The 12,244-nt window shown below is 40.1% G+C and overlaps 1 protein-coding gene across 4 annotated transcripts in view; it reads left to right on the top strand.

The window, feature by feature from the left end:
- Positions 1-12,244, top strand: part of ripk2 (receptor-interacting serine-threonine kinase 2) — a 46,027-nt gene that overhangs the window by 13,673 nt on the left and 20,110 nt on the right. The gene's annotated exons all lie outside the window — the stretch shown is intronic.

Below are 12,244 nucleotides of genomic sequence, written 5' to 3'. Positions count from 1 at the left end.
GTTGGAGCAGCTCATTTGCTTTAGAGAATATTACACCCAGAAGTAAGTATTCTCTCCGCTTCGCTTGGCAAACCCCGTGATAGTCCTCAAGCTCTGTGATTGGTGAGTGTGCTCCGAGGATTACGCGAGCGCCGAACAGCACTTTGAAATGGTATGGAACCACGGCAGACTGTCCAAAACTGGATTTGAACGGGTCCACCCCGTCCCCCCTTCCCCCACTCCGTCCCCAGAACTACACATGCTGGCTATTGTGTTTCGCAACATGTTCTCTATCTATGGCACGTCTCTACTGGGAGTTGTAGTTTTAAAAGACGTTTTCATATTTCCCATAATAAGAAGTTGCCAGTATTAAACTGTGTACATCCCTGGAGGTTTAGGGGATAGGAAACACTCAAATTTAAAACACATAATTAATAAATGGGGGAAAATTGCTTGTGCCCATAATGGGCAGCATTAATATATACCCACATGCCAGCTAAGGTCAGAAGAGCTTTATTTAACAGCTGGTCTTATGTCTGTGACCCCTCCTGTTGTTAATTGATAAGCCTGAAACATGCACTTGTCAAGGTTCAGAGGCACATTTTGCAAATATGACAGTAGCCATCGATCATCTTAAGATAAGATATACTTTATTGATCCCAAGTTGGAAACACTTGCGTTACATCAGCATGTGTAACAGTTGTAAATATGCAGTGGTGTTTATTTGTAAATCATTTAGTATAATCACACAAATTCTGTGTTTCATAGTGAATAATTCTGTGTTCTTTATTTATTGATTGTTCAATACCTGACAAGGCCGGAGATGAAAAACTTGGGTCGCAGGTTCCTCAACAGTGCATCACAAGACATCTATCAATATTTGTGTATACCTCCACCATTAAACTTTCATATTCTGCACATTTCTTATACTATCTACATACATCTTATATAAGAGTATAATACATATGTATAATATCAGTTACAATAAGTGCTTCAACATAGTTAACATTGCTGGAGGTATACACAAAGTTTTTCATTCATTGCATAACTACACCGTTTGTGTATATGTCAATAAACCTTAGAAAATCTTGAAATCTTGAAAGGGATGTGCAAAATAGTCATTATATACAGTCTTTAATTAACTATTAGTAGAGAATAACGAGTAATGAATATACTTTATAGGGATCCTATTAATAGCTAATAATAAAAATAATGAAATTCAATAACATGCTTTAACCACCAGGTGTCCCTTTATATCAGGAGTGCACGTTTATGGTGTAAATACAGCCTATCTACCAATTGGATCAAATATAAAAGTCAGCCGAATTAGTGTTGATACTGTGAGGAGATGTATTGTGTGAAAATAAATGTAAGATGTTGTTCAATTGCTGATATATAGAGCCTTGATGAGAAGACTTCTAGACAAACATGAGGAACCGCCGCCAACACTGAAAACGTGACGTGGATCATAAATATATCAGCAATTAAACAACATCTTACTTTTAATTTCACATAATACGTCTCAGCATGTGGGTATATATTAATGCTGCCCATTATGGGCACAAGCAATTTTCACCCATTTATTAATTATATGTTTTAAATTTGAGTGTTTCCTATCCCCTAAACCTCCAGGGATGTACACAGTTTAATACTGGCAACTTCTTATTATGGGAAATATGAAAACGTCTTTTAAAACTACAACTCCCAGTAGAGACGTGCCATAGATAGAGAACATGTTGCGAAACACAATAGCCAGCATGTGTAGTTCTGGGGACGGAGGGGGGGACGGGGTGGACCCTTTCAAATCCAGTTTTGGACAGTCTGCCGTGGTTCCATCCCATTTCAAAGTGCTGTTCGGCGCTCGGCGTAACCCTCGGAGCACACTCTCCAATCACAGAGGTTGAGGACTATCACGGGGTTTGCCAAGCGAAGCGGAGAGAATACTTACTTCCGGGTGTAATATTCTGTAAAGCAAATGAGCTGCTCCGGCCATTGGTCCTGACGGACTCCAACTTGTGTTTATTAATCAAACAAATACATAAACACAAGGATAATTATGTGTTATTGTTGAGTAAATTGAGAATTGCACAGGGGAAAATAACGTATCTATTGTGGTGATTGACATTATTCACCCACGGATCTATGGGTTAGGGTATTGTTCTGCACGGACATTTTAGTCAGCCGGACTTCCTGTCTCCGCCGGTCTGATTTTGCTAAATAAAAGTCTAGCTTGTACCTTTGATACCCCGCCTCCGACTCCCATCTCTCGGCACCACACTGTGGCCCCGTCTCAGGTCGGTTAAATTAAATCCTTGCTTCCCTCACTTGCGTCGTTTCCCTGTGTTTAGTCCCTCCCCCCAGGGAAGCATGGAGGGACGCAAGGAAACCACGAGAAGCAGGGAAATGAGTTTTAAGAGCAATGGGACGTCCTTTCCTCCGGAGCGTCACGTGAAGCGACGTCCGTTTGTGATGACGCCGCACAGCTGTTCGTCTGACAGCAGCTCTGTCCCCGTTATTTTTACAAACACCCCTGCCACACATTTACTGACACAAACATTTGTATCATCTGTTGTAGACCCCAATAAATAAAATCAAATAAGAACTCATTCTCAAAAAAGATAAACGCCATTCTTAAAATGTATAAACGAACAATAGTTTGATTAATATTGACTAGAGTGTGCAATAGAAATAAAATAATTGAGAGAAGAAAAAAATATATACTATCTATCAAAACCCAGTTAGATTAACATTCATTGGATTGCACACCTTGTTTGTTTGTGTGGATATGTAGCACATTAACATTTTAATAGCACTTAATGACTGACTGAATGGAAATGACAGTAAATGAAAATATAAATGGAAAAAAACGATCATGAAAATGTTTCCAATAAATGAATAAAATGATTTTTGACCACTTTGTTGTTCAGATATATCACATATTTGTAACTAAATGATACATGAATTGAAAAAAAACACAGTTTAAACTGAGGAGTGACTCTCGTGAGTTTCATTTATTTTCTTCACTCCGCTGGGGTACTGCTCTCATGTCAAGAACAAGAAGCATGAGATCAGTGCATGCACTGCATCGTCCAATCAGTGAGCGATACACAGTAAGAGGGCGGGGTGAGTATCTGAGGATTTCATCGGAGGATCGACTGGTGGTTCCTCGATTATCGCTCCTCCATTATCGCTCCTCGCTCCTCTATCCTCTATTCTCGGTCCTCCGGCAGAAATAAGAGCCATGGGACGATACTCAAGATGGCGCAGACAAATCAACTTCCGGTGAGACCGAGGACCGAGGAGCGAGGAAATGAAAATAGTCGACCTCAGACAGGGCCTATGCCACAATTGCGGATTTTGTTAAACTAATACGTTTGCGCTGTGAACCAACATTGACGGGGAAGGGGGTAGCAATAAAGATAACACCATTTTACACAACATAACAGAAATAATATCGATAGCAGCGTCCCTAGCAACCACCTTGGTAACAATGAAAACGTTGTATAGACACAATTTCCTGAAGTAATCTTCTTAATAACTAGCAAACTAAAGATCATGTACATCCACTGCACACATAATCTGAAATAACAACTCACATTTCTCGCATCAAATGACATCAAAACGCATTTTAATGACCAAACTAACTTTAAAATAAGCATTTTACACCGAGAATAAAACGAAGTTCGGCCATGTTTTTTTTTTCTGCAGGGAGAAATGTGAAGATCACGTGACAGACGCCAGCCATTGGAATGAATGGTGAAAAAAACGTAGGGATCTTACAATTTCAGAGGCGTTTTTGTAGAAATACTACATCCTACGTTGTGGACCAACGTTGTTATTACACATTTTTTTGTGAGACTGGGTTGGAGTTTCATGATCACATTTCTCATGTTTGATGTGCTATTCATTTCATCCAAAAACTCAACATCTGTGTTGCAACATCCACGAAGAAAGATAGCATAAGAATGCAATGCTTTTCTATCTTCACTCTTGATGGCATTCCAGTTCAACATTTTGTCCAAACCAGCTGCTGCGATTAAGAGTTGATGTCCATAGTTCTCTTGGAGCAGTCTTTTGGCTTCCAAAAAGCCCTTTTTAGAATCCATGTATTGGCAACTTTTTACCAAGTCTTTAGCTTGGCCTTCTGTATAGTGCTCTAGAAAGAACAGCCTGTCTTTGAAATTGTCAGTTTTATCTTCTATTGTATGTTCGAACATTCCGATGAATGAAAGGTACTGTAATGGATCTCCTTTAAAGATGGGTATTTCTCTGGATGGGAGTAATGTTAAGCGTTGCTCCTTCATTAGCATTTCAGTGATTTCGGTTTGTCGATGCATTACTTGAATAAAGTCATTGCTTTCTGTCCGAGAGCTTTGTCTGACTTGGATGGAGTGATGCTGCTGTGCTGATGCTGCTGTCCTTGTTGTGGGCCCTGGTTGTACTACTTAGACATGACCACTAGGGGCTGCATGACTTGAGTTAATTGAATTTGAGTATATGAAACTCTTTCTATTATCTTTCTCCAAAGCTTTTCCTTGGTTCTCTTCATCCTGGAAATCATCATTTTCATCTGGCTGACCCGTGTCATACTGCTCCTCCCCCACACGAGGGCCAGGGTCAGAGTCATCATCCTCAGAAGCTTCCAATGTTTTAATTTTGGCTGTTGCAGCATCAATATCAGTTTGAAGCTCAAGCTTTTCCATTTCAGCTCTGATATTGGCTTTCATTGCTTCCAGGTCAGCTTCTTGTTTTTCAAATGAGTGTTTCTGTGATAAGGCAGCAGCGCGTGATCTGAGCGCAGCTCTCTACAGATGGAGCGATTCATTTCGGACAGTTTGAAACGCGAGGGCCGTGATTGGTACGTGATCTGCCCTCGCTCAAGGGAAAACCTCCAGCTTGACTTGAGACCGCCCCCGTGATAGATAAATGTATTTATAATGAAGCCAGCTGCAATGGATCATTGATCCACCAGGAGGTGCAGTGGGGTTCCACACTGGAGCTCATGTGAAATAAAGTCAGATACAGTACGCTGGATGTACAGCGGAACTTTGTTAAGATCCATATGTCACGGATATCATACTCTGTGCTAAATAAGACACATGTAATCATTTACAAAACATCAACATGTTGTTATTTAACAAAATAATTTTGTTATTCGAAAAAAACGAACGGGAGGAAATGCAGCCCGGCTCTCGATTTTTAATCCTAATTTAATCATCATCTTCACCACGATCATTTATGTTTATGTTCGCCGAATTGACATGAAATCACTGACACATATGAATATACTGTATTCAACTTCATTAAAACGTTATTAACGTGCCTAAACTCAGTAATTCACCAAAAATATGTATATTTTAATGGAGTTTCGTCGGTCGATCAGGATCCCAAAGTGTAGCGGAGGGATCCTCATCTGGATGAAGGGTGTTATTTTCCCCATAAAGAACAAGTCGCTGCAAATTATCCCGTTTATTACATGGCCACATTCTCAACAAAGTAACGACATGACTCCCAATGTTTAATTGAAATGCTTTTATGGATTTAGAAAATGTTTTTATTGATTTAAAAAATAGTTGTATGTATTGATTTAAATTCACATGCATCCGCTAAGAAAAATAGTCCGTTGTTACAGTTTTTTAAACAGTCTGAATGAAACGGCAGCTCTCAGCTGTGTATTTACACAACTAATGGCCCATCAACCACAGCTCTCTCCCCCCCTCCCCCCCTGATCTTTCTTCTCCAGCAGCTAAATGAACAGTAGGTTACTCTGAGTGACCATAGACTGTATGTGACAAGCTTACAGTTAGTGACGTAACAACACCATAAAAGCTGGTGGGTTGAAAGCAATACGGGAGGTAAAAATAACTACAATAATTGTGATTTATTTATTGTGACTTTTATGTTTTTAGGTATAAAATGTTATGTAATTCAGGCTTATATTTCACCCTTCTCTAAAAGCCTTCAACAATGACAATATTCATTGTAATTTAATAAATCCTTCCAACACACATTGTAAAAAATAGCCTACTGTAAGTTAAGAAATCATTTCAATATGTACATCTTCTGATGTAACAACAATAATATTATAAATAGTAACATAGCTGAACATGGTATTGCACATTTAGCTTTGAGTGTTACTGACCTGAGATGTTTTTATTACATGAATTAAGGTGACTGAGGCTTTTTAACATACAGGGATGCAAACTCGTCAGGTATGAAAAAGGTGACAAGGATCCGAGCCCCCGGCTCCCCCAGCCCACGGAATGACAGAGGATTTTAGCAGTCAGAACAACTAAAGCAGCAGTGTTAATAATAACAGAAACGCCAAAGAGTCACATAATAGAAATATATAAAAGCATTTATTTCAAATTGTGGAGCAGTCAGTTTATAATCTTGGCAGCACTGTTGAGCATTTTGAAAATGTATTTTCAGGCCTCTGTGCAAGGCTTAAGTCTTTTTATCTTTATAGCCACATGGTGTAAAGTAACTAAGTTCATAAACTCAACAAGTACTATACTTGGGCACAATTTTGAGATACTTGTACTTTATTTAAGTATTTCAATGTTTTGCTACTTTATTCTTCTACTCCACTACAGTTCAGAGGTACATGGTGTACTTTGACTCCACTACATGTATTTAATACCTTTAGTTACTTCACAGATCTGGATTAATTAAGTGAAATATAATCAAGTGTTAAATCAGACTTTAGTTCCACCTGGAGTAAATCCACAAGCTACCCTGCAGTATACAAAGTCATTCAAACTAGCTGCACCTTTAGCAGCTTTGAGAACACTTTCATGATCAATCATTATAAAACATATCATATATATTGTTCTGAAATGGACCAATCTGCACAATGACTACTTTTACTGTCGCTACTTTCACTATATTTTGATGATAATACTTTTTTACTTTTACTTGAGGAACATTTTGAATGCAGGACTTTTACTGTAACAGAGTATTCCTACACTCTGGGACTATTACTTTTACTCAAGTACAAGATCTGAGTACTTCTACTTTTACTCAAGTACAATATATATACTTATACCACCTCTGTTTATAGCCTATGAAAAAAACTATTAGAAATAGAAGGCTAAAGCTAACGTTAGCAGATAGTGACAATGTATGCTAGCTAGCTAGCTCAACGATTCCTTAAATAATATTGCCACAGAAAAACTTTTCAGTTCACATCACGCTCTGCCGCTCCGACAGGGAGCTCTGCTCTGAACACCTGAACGGCCTGTTCTAACAGCTGTTCACCAGCGGTCCAGTCTGTGCCACAGTGACTCCGGACGCACAGTTAATATTAACGAACGCACCCGTAGGTAATGTAGCTGCTGAAGCTAGACCATCATCTCGGAGCAGCAGAGCCTTATTATACATCTACATGAATTACACAAACGACTTATTTTGGATTTCAAAACGGCGAATTTCGCCGAAAGGTGACAAGTTTGCATCACTGAACATAGACAGAGCACAACTGAAACATAACATCTGAAACGATGTAACAACATAATACACTTGTGGGGATGCTTGGGATGTGAGGAGTGAGGGACACGGCTTAGAACGGGCGTGTCGCCTGGCAGGACAGGAGAGTGTGTGCACCAGTCTGCCTTGATCTATGAATTCATGTCCGTGACACTCACTGCTGCCCACAGCTGTTTTATAGAAGGAAATTCCTTCACTTCATGAAAGTGTTTTAACCACACACACCTCTACTACACACACATGACGGGTGTTATTTTCCCCATAAGGAACAAGTCGCTGCAAATCATCCCGCGTATTACACGGCCAAATTCTCAACAAAGTAACGACATGACTCCCAATATTAATTGAAATGCTTTTATGGATTTAGAAAAATGTTTTATTGATTTAAAAAATAGTTGTATGTATTGATTTAAAAAATAGTTGTATGTATTGATTTAAATTGACATGCATCCGCTAAGAAAAATAGTCCGTTGTTACAGTTTTTTAAACAGTCTGAATGAAACGGCAGCTCTCAGCTGTGTATTTACACAACTAATGGCCCATCAACCACAGCTCTCTCCCCCCCTCCCCCCTTGATCTTTCTTCTCCAGCAGCTAAATTAACGGTAGGTTACTCTGAGTGACAAGCTTACAGTTAGACACAACACTGTCATTGCAAGTGACCCTCAGTTAGTTGACTTTTATGTTCAACTGCTAAATTCGTTACTGATAAAAAAAAAGGGCTTCTACTGTACCTAATTACCTTAACACTAGAACCGCCAGAGGTTTTTGTATAGGCCTACCTAAACCCGTCAAATCCCGCTATTAGAATGCAATTTTTAACAACATAGGGTGCTACATAACACACTTTCAGGAAAAGTCAGGGACTGGGAGACTTTAATATTTTATTGAAAAACAGTTACATTGCACACACACAACACACATCACACAAATTGACCCGATTGGCGGTTCTAGTATTAAATAAACTCACTAATTAATGAAACCAGTTCAATACGCATTATTCTTATTCTTATCATTCTTTATGAGCGCAGAAATAGTCTTAAAATCAGATCTGTTTTTTAAATGAAATCTGACGGCAGGCAGTTAGCTCTGATCACCTATGACAAATGCGCCGCACCTAATCGCTGGCCATTCAGCCACAGACACTGTTCGAAATGGGGGGGAGCTAGGAGGAGCTTGGCTCCCCCGAAGAGGGAGGGAGCTCCCCTGAAGGCTGACTTTGAGATAAATAGGGGGAGCCCAAAACAATCGTGCATATTTGTGTCACACAGATTAGAAATGTTGAGTTTCTGTAAATAACAGTTCTTGAAATAAATAATAGTCATTGTTCATTACAGTTTCTGAATATTTGTTTTATATTTGTGAATATGTCTGGGTGTTGCCATCTGTATGTGGCGGCGCTGCATTCTTACTTACGTTGCTATGATTATGGCGGTGATGCCGGCGCGGTATTTGAAATGTTCATATTGATATTTTTTTAACTCTGGCTGTGTAATAAAAAAATATGGCAAAACGAAAACAGCCAAGCGTCACAGCTTTTGGATTCACAAGCAAAGAAGCGAAGGAGTCTAAAAATGACAACGTGAACGGAAAACAACTTTTAGTTGGCCGGCTGTAAGCGGCGTTAGGGTCGAGTTTGACAGCTCCACACCGAGGGAGAGGCCTGCCGATGCGGAGCCTGAAGAGGCTTCAACAACGGCCACATCCGCCGGCATAGTGACACCGTCTGTATTAGTAGAAGAGTGTTTTTATAGCAATTGATCGCATCCGCGCTGCTGCGCCAGTCAACAGAGCGTGCGTGTGACATATTTAGAAGCAGGATGTGCTCTGAAAAATAGGGCTCCCCGAAAGCAAATGGGTAATTCGAAAACTGACAGAGCTCCCTCTATACAAATCAAACTGTAGAAGGTGTGAAAGCACCTATTGTTTTAAATAATGGTCGGAATGTGACCTGTGAGCCTTCTGAATTACCGTGGGACAGCACATTCTAAACTAAAATGTTCAATCAATAAAGTAACATCTTATCTTATGTTAATAATATCTTCATATTAATAATAATAATAAATCATACAGTATGTGTCCGAAAGGGAGCAGGAGGAAGCAAACACAAAAATATACTGCATATTAAAACAAACGATTGTAAAGGTTAAAGTATGAGCATAACAAATAAAGAAGTGTAATGTAAACATTTACATTATAATTATGATTATTTAATATATAAAGACTATATATTATTGAATTACAAGATTAGATATACTTTAGTTGATCTAAAATATTGATGTGTTAAAATGCTCTTTAAAACACAACTGAAAGTCCATGAAACTTGTCTTTCTGTATTTGTGAATGAAGCGCCATCTCCTGGTTAAAACCTGAAATTGAAAATCTGGCAACGCCCTCTTGGAAAATAGTGGGAGGGCTTAACATTCCTCTATACTGGTCTTTGGCTGGTGGTAGGCAGGAAGCTGTAAGCTGGAGTCCGAAATTCAGTGCTCCATCTGTATGCCTCTGCCTTTCTTCTTACTGATGAAGCTGTTGAAGATTTGTTGCTGCCACTAGAACTTTTACCTTTTTTGCTTATCATGCCCACTGATATTGCTTTATGTGGACTTGACATAAGTGCAGTATATGAGCCATGGTCAGAAGGAGGCACATGCTCAAAGGAGGCAGCTCTAGCTAACCATTACTTCATCACATCTTGAAACTCATTGAAATATGCCATTTTTGGGAGATACCAGTCAACATGATCACTTTCTTGTTCTTGCTCCGACAGCATTTCTTGCACTGAGTAATGTGAGTTTGAAAACTCTTTGGAGAGTATTTGAAAAACCCACGACAACCTTGCATCTCAATGATATTCCCATAATCAATCATGAGTGAATCAATCTCATTTTTTCCCTTGAGACTTGACCCAATTTCGTTCTCATTTTTTAAATTAACTACGCCAGTTTATCTTCCAAAGCCTTTTCTGTAGGTTTTATTGTTCTTTTTGGTCTGACGTCAGCATTTTCCACAGGCACTTCACGTTCATTCAATTTAAGGTCCATAGGAGTTTCATTCGTTTCCACATTTTCCTTTTCAGCCATTGTTATGCTTTATTGTCATTAAACATCCACTTGTAAACAGCTGTCCTTATTTTAATGTTGCGCTTTGTTAGTGTGCGGCTTGGATCCGCGACAGTAAGCCAGATAGACAAACGTATTAAAGCGCTTTTCAAGATGCTCTCCTTGAGTTACGTTCCACACTTTAGTCATAAGCGAATTTATTCCACTTCCAGCATGAGACTATACTGTATTGCAACATCCACAACATGCGGCACAAGCCTTTTTCCACAGAAATCCACGTTGTCACAATCAGGGGCGCCGTAAGGGGGTGAAAGGTTAGGACGATTCTAAGGGCCCATGACTAGCAGGGGGTCCCAACATTTTTAGAACATTAAGGAAAAAAATGTAAGTACCCTTTCATCAATAATTAACATTAATATAACGTTATATTGCGTAGTAGGCTACTCACTAAACTTACGATTCATTTAACTTATTTTCTTCCAAAAGTTAATTATCCAAAGCCTCTGTACACCCCCCTCTATTTACATGTTATGGTTTGGTCCTAAGACTCCTGCCTCCAAACACAGCACTTTTCTCGCAGAGTGAAAGCATGTAAGGAGGGATGCGGTAGGTGTGGTCCATGAGTGGTGGAATTTAGTCTGTTAGCTAAACGTAGTCCATTGTAAATTGTAATGTTTTTTTTTTACTAAGATGACATTAAAGAGCCTATGACACGAGTTTCCCCCATCATCCAAACCCATCAATTTGAGTAAATATTGTCCTCTTGAAAACCGTTACTGAACTGATTTTGGATATTTGTACTTTGATAACCATTAATTTGCCCTTCAATGTTGACAATTTTCTAGATCTTCTCTGGGATTCTTCAAGTCCCGCCAAATTATGTGTGATGTCATTGCGGGCACAGCGTTCCAGCTGCACCGTTCAGGATCCCAGCATCTGCATGTAAATGCACGATGGGGCACACAGCAGCAAGCTCAGACAGCGATGACAGTTTAATTTTGAACGTGTCTGAGAGCTCATATGAGGCTGAAGGATCGGTTTATGTTGTATCTGTTAGAAGTTTAGGAATTAGGTGCGTCAATATGGGCGATCATACGGTCATGTAGCCAGTGGTGGACTGGGACTAAAAATCAGCCCGGGACTCTCGACCGGCCCACTTCGGTACCACTAGTAAATTGTCAACGGGGGGAGTGGGGGATGTGCTAGTGACTTATCCGACTGGCCCACTTCGGTACCGGCCCATCGGGATTCGTCCCGATGGCCAATCCGCCACTGCACCCAGCCCAGCCCACGTAAACTGTCAACGGGGGGAGCCTCGCTGCAGGGAAACGGTGGACCTAGTGTCCCGATCGGAGTGGGAATAATAATAATAATAATAATCCGTGCATTTTATCCATTAATTTCCCCAACATTGTGGTAAATAAAAAACACACGTTTAATCCATGTTGGTGTACTACTACAACCAGTGGTGTAGTGGGGATGTTTTTACTGGGTGGACGGGGTGGTGGGTGGACGGAAGACACTATGGACGCGCTCGTGAACTGTCAACGAGGGGGGGGGCTTGGGGACCTCTGTGTCGCCTGTCAGCGCAACTTACATGATGCCGTTTAGACAATATAATAATAAAGGGCGGTGCCGGCTGTCAGCGAACCGATCCGGCATTTCTGCGCGACTATCACTCAAATGCGGGACATAGTCTCAGTGTGGGACGCGGGA

The sequence above is a fragment of the Notothenia rossii genome (assembly GCF_949606895.1).
Source record: "Notothenia rossii genome assembly, chromosome: 9".
In the NCBI taxonomy this organism is placed as follows: Eukaryota; Metazoa; Chordata; class Actinopteri; order Perciformes; family Nototheniidae; genus Notothenia; species Notothenia rossii.
This window is presented reverse-complemented; position numbering and strand designations above follow the sequence as displayed.